At 44.0% G+C, this 15,395-nt stretch overlaps 1 long non-coding RNA gene across 3 annotated transcripts; it reads right to left on the reverse strand.

Annotated features, from left to right (window-relative positions):
* Window positions 1–125: 125 nt before the first annotated feature.
* On the reverse strand, window positions 126–15,065 carry LOC110502240. Of its 3 annotated transcripts, XR_005038565.1 has the most exons (6): window positions 14,926–15,065; window positions 14,649–14,808; window positions 4,714–5,034; window positions 1,609–3,107; window positions 1,012–1,370; window positions 126–878 (listed from the first exon to the last, which is right to left on the reverse strand). It is a non-coding gene; the product is annotated as an uncharacterized LOC110502240 (long non-coding RNA). The 3 variants fall into 3 exon arrangements; XR_005038566.1 differs by having other exon boundaries at window positions 126–859; window positions 1,012–3,107; XR_005038562.1 differs by having other exon boundaries at window positions 1,012–3,107.
* Window positions 15,066–15,395: the final 330 nt, after the last annotated feature.

A 15,395-nucleotide genomic window follows, 5' to 3' on the forward strand; every position in this document is an offset into this window, starting at 1 on the left:
GTGTGTCACTGGTTGCTTTGTGAACCAATTCTACTTTCACTACTGGGCATGTTGACCTTTGCAGAAAGTGCAGAGGCCTGTTTTGGTTACCTTTCCTGCTTCCTCTGATCATAAGTCACTCAAATGAGTCCTGTTACAAAAGATGAGACAAACCCTTTGACCTCAAAGCCAGTACCACTTTTTTTATCGTTCCCCTCTAATCATGGACTGATTTACACCAGGTGGGTGCAATTAAGTATCAGGGAGAACAAAACAAAAAAACAGGCTCCAGACCACGAAGAGTTGAATAGCCCTGCAATAAAATCAATAAATCATTGGAAAATCATTACATTATAGAAAAAAAATCCATTATACCAAAAAGTGTGTTTTGTGAAGAAAATTAAAAAATATTGGGCAAACTACATCAGTCAGACTAACATTGCACAGCGCCCGTCTTAGGAGAGACGGAGGACAGTAGAGGCCAGTAGAATAGACTGGAGTGAATAGGGGAAGTCGAGTCTGGTTTAAATAGAATTCTCAAGATCAGGTGTGTCTGGTTCTGGAATGTCCATATCCTTGGCCTGGTGTACTCTTTAGGTGAACATTGTTCCACAGGTTTTAGGTCTTGTTCATTGTATTGGTCGTTGACTGTTTCAGCTCTTGGGCTGGTGGAACAGGCCTTGTATCCTGCGTACCAGGGCCTGGATGAAGGTGGAATGGGAGCGGACCTGGCTGTTCAGTCCCTCCACCTCCTGCAGCTTCCTCTGTAGAGCCTGCCCCCATGTCACTCTGCAGCTTCCTCTGTAGAGCCTGCCCCCATGTCACTCTGCAGCTTCCTCTGTAGAGCCTCCCCAAAGCCGGACCCCATGTCACTCTGCAGCTGGAGACACAGGGTCTTACTGAAAACAAACTCACACATATACAACAATTAAACGGTTTGCCACTGAGGCTAACACAAATCCTACCCTTATAAACTAATCTGTGCAGATTTTCAAAGAACTGTTACACTGTTAGTGTAATCTAGTCTCTTACCTGCTCTTGCTGGCTGACTGGCCAGACCCAGGGCACGTCCAAATGAGTCTGGGGAATTCGAGAAACACCACTAACATCACATTTCCTGCAGTCATCTGGAGTTGGATGATGCCCACTGAAACAGGGTCAGATTTTTCATTCCCCTCATGATCAAGGTTAGGCTAGAGGGTAGCGTTATCGCATTCTAGATCTGTGATTAAGGGTGACTTCTACCAAAACCCAGTCCGATCTCAATCTCCAGACAGGGTTAGCCTGGGGAGAACCTCGCTGGCTCCAGGCATCAGGGAGTCCTTGGGGTCGGTGGGGGTGCAGTACAACAGGTCGAACTCCAGGTGACGCCAAAGTACAAACAGGCAGGTCTCAATCACATCGGAGGTGTGGTTAGGTCAAGGTATTTCTCATTCTCACATGAACTAGCTACAGCTCAGGGCACGTCATTAATCATACATACCCAACAGCACATCATCATCCTACAAAATCCCTAAAATCAAAACCACCCTGAGATGAACCCTAAACCATTAGATCAGTCCCTTTACCTAACCCCTGCACAGAAGTCTGGTGTGACTTCATCTGGTTTATTTTAATATGGTAGGATACAGGAGCAGAAGGCCAGCAGCTTGGCCCTGTTGTTGATAAGCTGGACCAGGAGGCTCCTCTGGACCAAAGAGATTCTCTACTCCAGTACCAAACACAGACACAGCTACACACCAAACAGAGAGACAGGGATAGAGGAGGGTTAGGGCTGAGGCACTATCACCTTGTCAATAGGTTGAATGTGTGTTTCCTCTTTGAGCTCCTCAGGGGGTGGCTGCTCCAGGCACTGCAGCTTTCCCAGAGCTTGTCTGGCTCTGGTGGAAGAAGTATGCAGCGATGTTCTTCAGTAGGAACAGCACCAGGCCCAGGTTGGGCACACGAGAGTACAGGCCCGAGGGCAGGGACAGGTCTTGAGTCAGGGCAGGAGAGGGGCTCTTAGCTTTTGCAACTGCTAATACAGAGGCTCTGTAGCCCTCAAACTCAACTCCAGTTCCACTGCATTTTCTCATTATTCCCCTCTAATATCAGGGACCGATTTAGACCTGGAACCCTAGGTGTGTGCAATTAATGATCAGGTAGAAGAGAAAACCAGCAGGCTCCTGACCTCGAAGGGTCAGAGTTGAGTACCCCTGCTCTATTGTCACAGAATGCATATGATTCATACCAGGATTATTACAGACAGAATGACAGAACGCATTATGATTCACAAATATGTGAAGACTGAAGAACTAGACATAAGTGCAGGAATCAGCTGACAGATTTGGACTCCTCCTCCATGCCCGTCTCCTCATCAGCTAATCAAAGAGGCTAACTGTAAAGGGTTTTGCTTTTTGCACATTTCCTCGTATCCCATTTACATCAGTGAATGACAATACATCCAATGCATCCAACTTTCATAGTGTGTGGGTGCATAGTGAGTGAGTGAGTAGTAGGTCTTATCTGCGTGCCGAGTGTGAGGCTAGTCGTCCAGCAGAAGGTGGAGGAGGCGCTGGGTGTGTGAGTGCTGGCGGTTGAGTGATGTCACTCTGAGCTCGATGCCCGTTGTCTTCATAAGCCAGGATATCTGGGACAGGGTGGAGATCTCATCACATGAGAGCGTAGGGGGAGAGACACGGTTTAGAGAGAAGATTGACACCCGGAGTAGTTTCCTTTCTCTCTGGCAGCTCTGTTAAAAAAGACGACTGGGTTTTTGTAGGAGTATAAATGCTCTGGTTGGCATCTGCCATATTTCTACCACCTATCCTGTGTTTTCAGATCATTGCAGATGACGGAGAGAAGACCAGGATAGGAGCACACTGTATCGATATGACAGTGAAGAGCTCACTTGGTAGAATGAAGGGCAGGTGCTGCAGATGAGAACAGGAAGTCTTGGCTGGTCCTCAGGTATCGCATGGTGGGGCCTGACGTGTCCGAGCACGCACACAGCTGGTAGATGACCTGGTAACAGTGCTCAGCCAGGTGTGGTGCCTGGATGGTGAGCACGGAACCCAAGCGTATCTCACTGCCTCTCTGCAGCAGACTCAGGATGGCATGCAGGCAGCTTTGTGGGCACCTCAGCACACCTGACAGAGAGAGAAGATTTCCTTAGCATCACACAGCCAAATATCAATTAAAAATTCTGTTTCACAGGGGCAAGTTGAGGGAGTCATGAAAGCCACCAAACAGAAGAAAATTAACTGAAACAGGGAGGGACTACCTGAACCTGTCCAAAAACTAACGCTTGTTTTCATTTTCCATTGCAAAAAGTTTTGCTCAGGGCCAGTCCTGGCTGTTCTGCCACCTTAGGCAAGACAATAATAGAATAGTCCCAGTAAGCAAATACGTATTTTCCAGATGTTGAAGTTCAATTTAGGTTCTGAATGAAAAGTGAAGAGATGCCTTTTTGGCCTCCAGTGTGGCACAGCGGTCTAAGGCACTGCATCAGTGTGGCAGCGTCACTACAGCCTGGGGTTCGATCCCAGGCTGTGTCATTACCAGCCGTGACCGAGAGTCCCATAGGGAGGCACACAATTGAGCCAGCATCGTCCGGGTTAGGGGAGGGTTTGGCCAGTGGGGCTTTACTTGGCTCATTGCGCTCTTGTGACTCCTTGTGGCGGGCCGGGCGCCTGCAGGCTGACTTTGGTAGTCAGTTGAGCAGTGTTTCCTCCGACACATTGGTGTAACTGGCTTCCGGATTAAGCGAGCAGGTGTTAAGAAGCGCGGTTAGGCTGGTCATGTTTCGGAGGACGCATAACTCGACCCTAGCCACTCCCCAAGCCTGTTAGGGAGTTACAGCTAATCACAAAATTGTGGTCGAAAAATAAATCAAGTTCATTTTTCTTGTTATGAATGAAAGTTTAAAATATGTATTTTCTGGACGGTGGTTCATTTTCGGTTCTGAATGAAAGTTGAAAGGACTTAATTTATATGTTTGGACCAAATCAAAGCCGGTCCCGAATGGTCCGGAGAGGACTAAAAACCAACGTCTGTGGAAATTAAAGCCGGTCCGGACTACACCATCAGCGTTGGTCCATGCTTACTGATGTGTAACCTAGTGTCACCTAAAGTGACATTTTATGAATGCCCATCTATGTGGTAGGCCTACCATTTGTAAAACACACAAAAAAAGACGTCCGGTCCGGAAAGGAGTGGGGTGGGGTGTACCCTACCATGTCGTCCCGCAATGGAATTTTATGAATGCCCATACATGTGGTAGGCCCACCATTTGTAAAACAGACCTTTGCAGTCCAGAGTCCTGTGACTAATCAATTTGGTAATTTAAGCTCTGAATATCAGCCAATCAACATTGTCAGGAGTTATCCTGAACCTATTTGCAATGGGAAATCATAAGTATTATATTTTTTGCCATGATCAGATTGTCAATATTTTACAGCTACAAACTTGAAACTGCTAATCATGACAATTTACCCCACGGGGTGCAACTCCTGGACAGCAGTTGTGAGTAGCCTGATGTCCATTCCATATTGCCCATTTTACTTTTACCTGTCCTGTTTTTAGGATATGTCAGCGCATTTTTTATTTGATTGGGAGCCATTTAGGTTTGGATATTTGTGCCGAGAAACCTGCATGATGTAAAATATAATACTTCTGATTTCCACTGTTTTTGCTACTGTGAATGCCCTAATGAATACAACCCAGCATGTAAGAGAAGGAGCAGCTGGTGCCAACCTGCAGGTTGGTGGAGGAGATGGGCTTCTTGACCTCGTAGCCCACCAGATAGATGGCCAGGTTGGGGGCCTTTAGCTCCAGGGAAGTGATCAGAAGGTTCAGGATCTGGGTCTCGTGGCGGATCCTCGCCTCCTTCTTAGCCAGCTGAAAGTCTGGCAGGCAGCGAATGAAAGGAGTGGTGGTGAGTTGGAGTGACTAGCCTGGTCATGTGTGAAGTCTCCCACCAGCCAGTTGTAGATGTTGGGGTAGCGGGCGATGCGTCAGAGGATCTTAGTGCTCTGGAAGGCCGCCTCTGGATTGGTGCTGCTGTGATACAGGTACCTGCCAGGGACAAACACAACCAGGGAATAGGAAGTGGAGGTTTAGGAGGTGTATGCCCTGAATTTAACCTCTTGAAGCTAGGGGGCACTATTTTTATGTTTGGAAAAATAACATTCCCAAAGTAAACTGCCTATTTCTCAGGACCAGATGCTAGAATATGCATATAATTGACAGATTAGGATAGAAAACTCTAAAGTTTCCAAAACTGTCCAAATTTTGTCTGTGAGTTAAACAGAACTGATATTGCAGGCTAAAACCTGAGGAAAATCCAATCAGGAACTGCCCCTGTTTTTGAAACCTCTCTGTTGTTATGCATCCCTATTGCCTATTTAAAGGGATATCAACCAGATTCCTATTCCTATTTTTCTATGGCTTCCCTAAGGTGTCAACAGCCTTTAGACATAGTTTCAGGCTTTTATTTTGAAGAATGAGCGTGAACGACCACATTGCGTAAGTGGATAGGTGGGGGCTCTCAGAGTGAGTTGTGCTCAAAAGAGAAAGGCGGCCATTGTTACTCCCGGTCCTAGTGAAAAGCTAACTGTCCCGGTTGATATACACTGCTCAAAAAAATTAAGGGAACACTAAAATAACACATCCTAGATCTGAATGAATGAAATATTCTTATTAAATACTTTTTTCTTTACATAGTTGAATGTGCTGACAACAAAATCACACAAAAATTATCAATGGAAATCAAATTTATCAACCCATGGAGGTCTGGATTTGGAGTCACACTCAAAATTAAAGTGGAAAACCACACTACAGGCTGATCCAACTTTGATGTAATGTCCTTAAAAAACAAGTCAAAATGAGGCTCAGTAGTGTGTGTGGCCTCCACGTGCCTGTATGACCTCCCTACAACGCCTGGGCATGCTCCTGATGAGGTGGCGGATGGTCTCCTGAGGGATCTCCTCCCAAACCTGGACTAAAGCATCTGCCAACTCCTGGACAATCTGTGGTCCAATGTGACGTTGGTGGATGGAGCGAGACATGATGTCCCAGATGTGCTCAATTGGATTCAGGTCTGGGGAACGGGCGGGCCAGTCCATAGCATCAATGCCTTCCTCTTGCAGGAACTGCTGACACACTCCAGCCACATGAGGTCTAGCATTGTCTTGCATTAGGAGGAACCCAGGGCCAACCGCACCAGCATATGGTCTCACAAGGAGTATGAGGATCTCATCTCGGTACCTAATGGCAGTCAGGCTACCTCTGGCGAGCACATGGAGGGCTGTGCGGCCCCCCAAAGAAATGCCACCCCACACCATGACTGACCCACCGCCAAACGGGTCATGCTGGAGGATGTTGCAGGCAGCAGACCGTTCTCCACGGCGTCTCCAGACTGTCACATGTGCTCAGTGTGAACCTGCTTTCGTCTGTGAAGAGCACAGGGCGCCAGTGGCGAATTTGCCAATCTTGGTGTTCTCTGGCAAATGAAAAACGTCCTGCACGGTGTTGGGCTGTGAGCCCAACCCCCACCTGTGGACGTCGGGTCCTCATACCACCCTCATGGAGTCTGTTTCTGACCGTTTGAGCAGACACATGCACATTTGTGGCCTGCTGGAGGTAATTTTGCAGGGCTCTGGCAGTGCTCCTCCTGCTCCTCTTGCACAAAGGCGGAGGTAGCGGTCCTGCTGCTGGGTTGTTGCCCTCCTACGGCCTCCTCCACGTCTCCTGATGTACTGGCCTGTTTCCTGGTAGCGCCTCCATGCTCTGGACACTACCCTGACAGACACAGCAAACCTTCTTGCCACAGCTCGCATTGATGTTCCATCCTGGATGAGCTGCACTACCTGAGCCACTTGTGTGGGTTGTAGACTCCGTCTCATGCTACCACTAGAGTGAAAGCACCGCCAGCATTCAAAAGTAACCAAAACATCAGCCAGGAAGCATAGGAACTGAGAAGTGGTCTGTGGTCCCCACCTGCAGAACCACTCCTTTATTGGGGGTGTCTTGCTAATTGCCTATAATTTCCACCTGTTGTCTATTCCATTTGCACAACAGCATGTGAAATTTATTGTCAATGTTGCTTCCTAAGTGGACAGTTTGATTTCACAGAATTGTGATTGACTTGGAGTTACATTGTGTTGTTTTCCCTTTATTTTTTGAGCAGTGTATTATCTAATAGATATTTGAAAAACACCCTGAGGATTGATTATAAAAAACGTTTGACATTTTTCTGTGGACATTATGGATATAATTTGGAATTTTTGTCTGCGTTGTCATGAACGCTCTTTCCGGTGGATTCCTGGGCATAACGCACCAAACTAACGGAGGTATTTGGATATAAAAAATATGGAACAAAAGGAACAAAAGGAACAAAAGGAACATTATGGAACAAAAGGAACATTTGTTGTCTAACTGGGAGTCTCGTGAGTTAAAACATCCGAAGATCAAAGGTAAACTATTAATTTGATTGCTTTTCTGATTTTCGTGACCAAGTTACCTGATGCTAAGTGTACTTATTGTTTTGTCGAGCGATCGATAAACTTACAGAAACGCTTGTATTGCTTTCGCTGTAAAGCATAATTTCAAAATCTGAGACGACAGGTGGATTAACAAAAGGCTAAGCTGTGTTTTGCAATATTCCACTTGTGATTTCATGAATATGAATATTTTCTAGTAATATTATTTGACTGTGGTGCTATGCTATTCAGTGTTGCTGATGACAATTATACCAGATCCGGGATGTGTGGTTCAGAGGTTAAATCAGTGAATGAATGCTGCATTTATCTTTAGCTAGAGAACAAGAGAGGACCTTGTACCGAGCCCTGGAGAGCACCATTAGTGAGAACATGAGAAAATTCCTTTGTTTATTTACAGATTCCTACAGGGCATTGCAGGTGAGAGTATGTATAGTAACCGTGTGAGGACCCGTTGGTCTTTAGCAGGCTGACGCAGTAGTGGGCACACTGGTGGCCGTTAGCCAGGCCCTTCAGCATGTGTAGGTAGGTATGGGATGTACAGGGTGGGGGCCGGCAGATCCCCCATCTGATGCACAAACTTAAACAGCACCACCTGTGGTACATCACACAAGCGGTTACAAAATGTCCTATTGAAGGATGAATTAAGTATCATGTTAGAGCTGGGCGATAGAGACAAAAATCTACATTGTAATAAATTGATAGCAATAAATCTGAGGGAGCGCTAGAGCTGGGCGAGCAATATGAACAAAGGGGCATATCGTGATGAATGTAACTATTTTGCTTGATAAATACAATGATTTAAAAAATGGCTTAACTTTACATTAGCAGCAGGGCTCTAGACAATTTTCCAGTGTCAAGTAAGACAACTGAGATGGTAGCCTATGATTAAAGTCAGCTATTTCATATAACATATCCAGGGAATGCATGATTGATATTTTGATGTGCAACCTGTCAAAATAGGATCCAGTATTACCAGCTTTATTTTTGGCTCTTCAGAGAATTTGCCCACATCTTTGTGCATATTGGCCTATAGTAGGGTTTACATTAGCCGGTAATAGCAGACTTTTGTTAGATAAAAAAAATTGAAAAGACAAATAAAATTGCCCGCCGGCCAATTGTTGGGGAGAACAAGAAATCCCGTTGTGAAATAATAATTTTTAGCCTATTCATTGATGGAAATACATTTGACTGGTCATGACAGCCTGACAGAGAGATCATCATAATATTTTTTTTTACAAAAGGATAGATTTGGAGTTAGATAAACTTGGACTTTCTGGCAGGTACATACAGTGCCTTGCGAAAGTATTCGGCCCCCTTGAACTTTGCGACCTTTTGCCACATTTCAGGCTTCAAACATAAAGATATAAAACTGTATTTTTTTGTGAAGAATCAACAACAAGTGGGACACAATCATGAAGTGGAACGACATTTATTGGATATTTCAAACTTTTTTAACAAATCAAAAACTGAAAAATTGGGCGAGCAAAATTATTCAGCCCCCTTAAGTTAATACTTTGTAGCGCCACCTTTTGCTGCGATTACAGCTGTAAGTCGCTTGGGTATGTCTCTATCAGTTTTGCACATCGAGAGACTGACATTTTTTCCCATTCCTCCTTGCAAAACAGCTCGAGCTCAGTGAGGTTGGATGGAGAGCATTTGTGAACAGCAGTTTTCAGTTCTTTCCACAGATTCTCGATTGGAGAAAGTCTGGACTTTGACTTGGCCATTCTAACACCTGGATATGTTTATTTTTGAACCATTCCATTGTAGATTTTGCTTTATGTTTTGGATCATTGTCTTGTTGGAAGACAAATCTCCGTCCCAGTCTCAGATCTTTTGCAGACTCCATCAGGTTTTCTTCCAGAATGGTCCTGTATTTGGCTCCATCCATCTTCCCATAAATTTTAACCATCTTCCCTGTCCCTGCTGAAGAAAAGCAGGCACAAACCATGATGCTGCCACCACCATGTTTGACAGTGGGGATGGTGTGTTCAGCTGTGTTGCTTTTACGCCAAACATAACGTTTTGCATTGTTGCCAAAAAGTTCAATTTTGGTTTCATCTGACCAGAGCGCCTTCTTCCACATGTTTGGTGTGTCTCCCAGGTGGCTTGTGGCAAACTTTAAACGACACTTTTTATGGATATCTTTAAGAAATGGCTTTCTTCTTGCCACTCTTCCATAAAGGCCAGATTTGTGCAATATACGACTGATTGTTGTCCTATGGACAGAGTCTCCCACCTCAGCTGTAGATCTCTGCAGTTCATCCAGTTGTGATCATGGGCCTCTTGGCTGCATCTCTGATCATCTCTGATTCTCCTTGTATGAGCTGAAAGTTTAGAGGGACGGCCAGGTCTTGGTAGATTTGCAGTGGTCTGATACTCCTTCCATTTCAATATTATCGCTTGCACAGTGCTCCTTGGGATGTTTAAAGCTTGGGAAATCTTTTTGTATCCAAATCCGGCTTTAAACTTCTTCACAACAGTATCTCGGACCTGCCTGGTGTGTTCCTTGTTCTTCATGATGCTCTCTGCGCTTTTAACGGACCGCTGAGACTATCACAGTGCAGGTGCATTTATACGGAGACTTGATTACACACAGGTGGATTGTATTTATCCTCATTAGTCAGTTAGGTCAACATTGGATCATTCAGAGATCCTCACTGAACTTCTGGAGAGAGTTTGCTGCACTGAAAGTAAAGGGGCTGAATAATTTTGCACGCCCAATTTTTCAGTTTTTGATTTGTTAAAAAAGTTTGAAATATCCAATAAATGTTGTTCCACTTCATGATTGTGTCCCACTTGTTGTTGATTCTTCACAAAAAAATACAGTTTTATATCTTTATTTTTGAAGCCTGAAATGTGGCAAAAGGTCGCAAAGTTCAAGGGGGCCGAATACTTTCGCAAGGCACTGTATGCAGGATGCTAACCTGCACAGCATGGCCTTAGCTCCAGATCAAAACTCTAAACCTACAACCTAATGTTGACCAAAATTAACTAGAGAGATTACTGCTTTCAAGGTTTCCTTTTTCCAGGCTATACGGAGGATGCTCTAGCAAACAAACAGCTGAGGACACCATTCCAACCTGGAACTGAGTGAGTAGTGTTTGGTATGATGCTATTGTGAACGCCATAAAGAAAATAATAAATAAATAAAGTACATTACAATGATATATTTTGCTTTATGGGGACTGAATGCTGAGTTAAGGCTCCCATCTGGAGAGACCAGATACAAATTCAAATTGCTGGTTTTAAGCATTAAACTTTCAAATAGCTCTTTGTTGACTGTTACTGGGTGCTATCGTACTCCATCAGCACCAGCCTGTTCCCTACCTGCTCTAAGCTCTCTCCTGGCCCTTTACACTAAATCTGAATTTGTCCTGCTAGGTGAGCTAAACTTGGACATGCTTAAACCACCTGACCAAGTCCTAAAGCAATGAGACTCCCTAAATCTTTCAGATTATTACCAATCCCACAAGGCATGACTCCAAACACCCAGAAAAGGCTACTCTCCTCGATGTTATCCTCCCAAATAATCCTGATAGGTATCAGTCCGGTGCTTTGTGTAATGACCTTAGTGATCACGGTTTTACAGCCTGTGTTCGTAATGGCTGCTCAGTGAAATGACCTGTCCTGATGTCATAGACACTTGCTAAAAAACTTTCATGAGCAAGCCTTCCTTCATGAACTGGCCTCTAAAATGGTATAGAATCAGCTTGATCCCCTCTGTCAAAGAAGCTTGGACCTTCTTTTTTTTATATTTTCAGTGGTATTTTTAACAAACACGCCCCATAAAGAAAATGAGAATTAAAAACAGGTTCAGGCCCTGGTTCGACCGCGATCTTGCAGAGTTACTCTACCTCAAGAATTGCATTTGGCGAAAGGCTCGGCACACGCATACTCAGGCTGACTGGTTATCGTTCAGGCAAATGAAAAATATGTGCACTTGGGCTATCCGGAAGGCCAAAGTTAGTTACTTTAAGGAGCAGTTCTCTCTCTGTGGGTCTAACCCCAAGAAGTTCTGGAAAACGGTTAAAGACCTGGAGAATAAACCCTCCTCCTCACAGCTACCCATGTCCCTTAAAGTTGATGATGTGGTTGTTACTGACTAGAAGCACATGGCTGAGCTCTTCAATCACCACTTCATTAAGTCAGGATTCCTATTTGACTCAGGCATGCCTCCTTGACGGTCCAACATTTCCTCATCTCCCACCGCTTCTAATGCGACTATTCTAAGCAATATTGTGCTGCTATTTTTTTTTTTACTTGGCCAAAGCTTTTGATATGGTAGACCATTCCATTCTTGTGGGCCGGCTAATGAGTATTGGTGTCTCCGAGGGGTCTTTGGCCTGGTTTGCTAACTACCTCTCTCAAAGGGTGTAGTGTATAAAGTCAGAAAATCTGCTGTCTTAGCCACTGCCTGTCACCAAGGGAGTACCCCATGGCGCGATCCTAGGCTCCACGCACTCCTCAATTTACATCAACAACATAGCTTCCTACTGCCTGAGCTATCTCATCCATTTATATGCAGATGATAGTATGGCTGGGCGGTATTCCGTATTTTATGATATACCGGTATTGATGCAGGGACTGGTTTGGTTTTTCACTTTACCTTCTATACCGGTATTTGAATGTTTGGTTTGTTAAAATGTGATAAGCCATGTGTAATGTCAATTTTTATAGTTTACTTCACTACTTGAGTCATCTCCCTCCGCTCTTTCTCTCCGTGCCACTTTCCACACAAACCTAGCCACGCCCCATCACTCAAAGAGCGCATTTGATGTTCCTCAACCAGGAGACACTCGCATTCAGTCTGCATGGTCAATGCAGCACATGCAACAATGTTGATGACAACAATGCTGTTTTCACTTTGTTTTCACTTTGCTTCTTAATATAAATCCACTAGAGTTCTATAATGACACTATTAGTTTGTGTTTCTTACATCAGCAAACAAACTAGCAAACAGCTAGTTTGTATTTTCTTAGCAAGTTGCCCTAAATCTAGTGAGACGCTAATTGTTAGCTGCTAATGCTAATATCTAGTGTCACGGGAATTTCTATCCCAATGTTCTAACTGAACTATTTTATATCTCTGTCTAATTCCTGAAGGTTGTGAATCTTCAGAGCAAATCGTTTGTACACACACAAAAACAAGTAGAGGTCGACCGATTAATCGGAATGGCCGATTTCAAGTTTTCATAACAATCGCAAATCAGTATTTTTGTCAATTTTTTTTTTTTTACACCTTTATTTAATCTTTATTTAACTTGGCAAGTCAGTTAAGAACAAATTCTTATTTTCAATGACGGCCTAGGTGGGTTAACTGCCTCGCTCAGGGGCAGAATGACAGATTTTCACCTTGTCAGCTCGGGGGATCCAATCTTGCAACCTTACAGTTAACTAGTCCAACGCAATAACGACCTGCCTCTCTCTCGTTGCACTCCACAAGGAGACTGCCTGTTACGCAAATGCAGTAAGCCAAGGTAAGTTGCTAGCTAGCATTAAACTTACCTTATAAAAAAACAATCAATCATAATCAGTAGTTAACTACACATGGTTGATGATATTACTAGATATTATCTAGCGTGTCCTGCATTGCATATAATCTGACTGAGCATACAAGTATCTAAGTATCTGACTGAGCGGTGGAAGGCAGAAGCAGGCGCGTAAACATTCATTCAAACAGCACTTTCGTGCATTTTGCCAGCAGCTCTTCGTTGTGCGTCAAGCATTGCACTGTTTATGACTTCAAGCCTATCAACTCCCAAGATGAGGCTGGTGTAACCGAAGTGAAATGCCTGGCTAGTTAGCGGGCAATAATAGCGTTTCAAACTTCACTCGCTCTGAGCCTTGGGGTGGTTGTTTCCCTTGCTCTGCATGGGTAACCCTGCTTCGATGTGGTGGCTGTTGTCGTTGTGTTGCTGGTTTGAGCCCAGGGAGGAGCGAGGAGAGGGACGGAAGCTATACTGTTACACTGGCAATACTAAAGTGACTATAAGAACATCCAATAGTCAACGGTTAATTAAATACAAATGGTATAGAGGGAAATAGTCCTATAATTCCTATAATAACTACAACCTAAAACTTCTTATCTGGGAATATTGAAGACTCATGTTAAAAGGAAGCACCAGCTTTCATATGTTCTCATGTTCTGAGCAAGGAACTGAAACGTTAGCTTTCTTACAAAGCACATATTGCACTTTTACTTTCTTCTCCAACACTTTGTTTTTGCATTATTTAAACCAAATTGAACATGTTTCATTATTTACTTGAGGCTAAATTGATTTTATTGATGTATTCTATTAAGTTAAAATAAGTGTTCATTCAGTATTGTTGTAATTGTCATTATTACAAATACATTTTATTTTATTATTTTAATATCGGCCGATTAAATCGGTATCGGCTTTTTTGGTCCTCAAATAATCGGTATCGGCGTTGAAAAATCATAATCGGTCGAACTCTACAAACAAGTTCAAATCTTAAATTACGCCTTGCTCAGACAGTTACTTTTCCACTACATTGGAACTACACTACACTACATTGTTTATCATATTCTGCAACATGTTTCATAATTTTCTGCAAGCCTAACAATTTCTCACCTCCTCCTTTCTCACAGCATGTCCTGTTATTGGTTTCACAGTAGCACAACTTATCTGTTGATAGCTCCTCTTATCCTTCACACTTGCACCCTGCTTACATTTTTATTTTATTTTTTATTTTACCAGGCAAGTCAGTTAAGAACAAATTCTTATTTTCAATGACGGCCTAAGAACAGTGGGTTGTTCTGCCCCTGCCTGTTCAGGGGCAGAACGACAGCTCGACAGCTCGACAGAACTTGCAACCTTCCGGTTACTAGTCCAACGCTCTAACCACTAGGCTACCCTGCCGCCCCGGCAGCTAAACAGGAACAAAATGTCCTGGTTCTAAATCTGACAAACTACACACATCATCAGATTATAGTTTTATGATTCTAATACATTTCACAGAATTATATGGTTTCAGAGTGGAACACTTTAGGCATGATCTTAAACATACAAATTATTCTATCACTAGCTAACTAGCTAATAAATGTACTGAGGAAGAGCAAATGTAGCTAGCTAATACGGCCTGATAATACCAGTGATGGTGTAGACCTAAATCAGCATGTTGTTTGTGTGATGATACAATTCCTCTGAGAAGGGCTTCCTCTCACCTCTTTCCTATGTTTCTCGTTTCCCAGGCCACGCTCTTACTGAAGGCGCTCAAACTCCCGCATCACATTGATCTCTGATACCAGCGTCAGTAGGCACGTCGTCAGGCCCTGGCTCATCAGCTCATCTGTGAAATGTGTGGTGAGGGCCAACAGCTCCTCACTGAGGGAGAACACACATAACCAAGTCAACAGAGTGCACAAGAGAACACACAGTCCTCTGCGGTTTAATCATCAAGGCACAGAAATAAGAAAAATGAAAGCAGGAAGTAGATTATACCTTAGTTCCAAGGTGAATGTCTTGCAGTGGAGGCACTGGATGAGCGAGCGCAGGGAGTTGGCCACACAAAGCTTTCCATCCCAGTAGAGCAGCACTGCAACCAGCCCCCAACTCAGACCTGGGAAGTGGTGTTGCTGGTTCTCACCTGAATAAAAATACATATTTAGAAGCAAACATTCTACCAGTGTTTATCTCCATTGGTAACGTGATCCTCGACTTCGGCGATGTCATCTACAAAATAGCTTCCAATACTCTACTCAGCAAACTGGATGCAGTTTATCACAGTGCCATCCATTTTGTACTAAAGCACCTTATACCACCCACCACTGCGACCTGTATGCTCTAGTCGGCTGGCCCTGGTTACATATTCGTCGCCAGACCCACTGGCTCCAGGTCATCTACAAGGCCATGCTAGGTAAAGCTCCGCCTTATCTCAGTTCACTGGTCACGATGGCAACACCCACGATGGT

The sequence above is a fragment of the Oncorhynchus mykiss genome, chromosome 2, assembly GCF_013265735.2.
Source record: "Oncorhynchus mykiss isolate Arlee chromosome 2, USDA_OmykA_1.1, whole genome shotgun sequence".
Lineage (NCBI taxonomy): Eukaryota > Metazoa > Chordata > Actinopteri > Salmoniformes > Salmonidae > Oncorhynchus > Oncorhynchus mykiss.